Here is a 967-nt window from a genome sequence, read left to right as displayed (position 1 = left end):
ACGGGGTTGGGATGCCAAAAAATGGGGATGAGAGCCGCAGAAATGGGGATGGAAGTGCCGAAAATGGGAGTGAGACACCCAAAAATGGGGATGGGATGCCAAAAATGGGGATGAGAGACTGAAAAATGGGGATGGGACGCCAAAAATGGGGATGAGACAGCCAAAAATGGGGATGAGACCCCAAAAATGGGGATGGGATCCCACAAATGGGGATGGGATCCCAAAAATGGGGATGAGACCCCAAAAATTGGAATGAGACACCCAAAAATGGGGATGAGATCCCAAAAATGGGAATGGGACCCCAAAAATGGGAATGAGACCCCCAAAAAAATGGGGATAAAACTCCCAAAAAATGGGGATGAGATCCCCAAAATTGGGAATGAGACCCCAAAAAATGGGGAAAAGACACCCAAAAATGGGGATGAGACCCCAAAATTGGGGATGAGAGCCCAAAAATGGGGATAAAACCTCCAAAAATGGGAATGAGACCCCAAAAATGGGGATGAGACACCCAAAAATGGGGATAAACCCCCCAAAAATGGGAATGAGACCCCCCAAAAAAATGGGGATGAGACCCCCCAAAAAATGGGGATGAGACCCCCAAAAATGGGGATGAGACCCAAATAATGGGGATAAAACCCCCCAAAAATGGGGATGAGACACCCAAAAATGGGGATGAGACCCAAATAATGGGGATAAAACACCCAAGAAAATGGGGATAAAACCCCCAAAAAATAGGATGAGACCCTCAAAATGGGGATAAAACCTCCAAAAATGGGGACGAGACCTCACACAATGGGGATCAAACCCCCAAAAATGAGGATGAGACCCAAATAATGGGGATAAACCCCCCAAAAATGGGAATGAGACCCCCCAAAAAAATGGGGATGAGACCCAAAAAAATGGGGATAAAACCCCCAAAAACGGGGACGAGACCACACACAATGGGGATAGAACCTCCAAAAAA

At 46.7% G+C, this 967-nt stretch overlaps 1 protein-coding gene across 1 annotated transcript in view; it reads right to left on the bottom strand.

Moving 5' to 3' along the window:
• INTS3 (integrator complex subunit 3) overlaps positions 1–967 on the bottom strand; it is a 44,214-nt gene that overhangs the window by 355 nt on the left and 42,892 nt on the right. The window lies entirely within an intron of this gene.

The sequence above is a fragment of the Corvus brachyrhynchos genome, unplaced genomic scaffold, assembly GCF_000691975.1.
Source record: "Corvus brachyrhynchos isolate BGI_N302 unplaced genomic scaffold, ASM69197v1 scaffold787, whole genome shotgun sequence".
In the NCBI taxonomy this organism is placed as follows: domain Eukaryota; kingdom Metazoa; phylum Chordata; class Aves; order Passeriformes; family Corvidae; genus Corvus; species Corvus brachyrhynchos.
The sequence above is the reverse complement of the archived record's forward strand: the minus strand, read 5'-3'. Positions and strand labels throughout refer to the sequence as shown.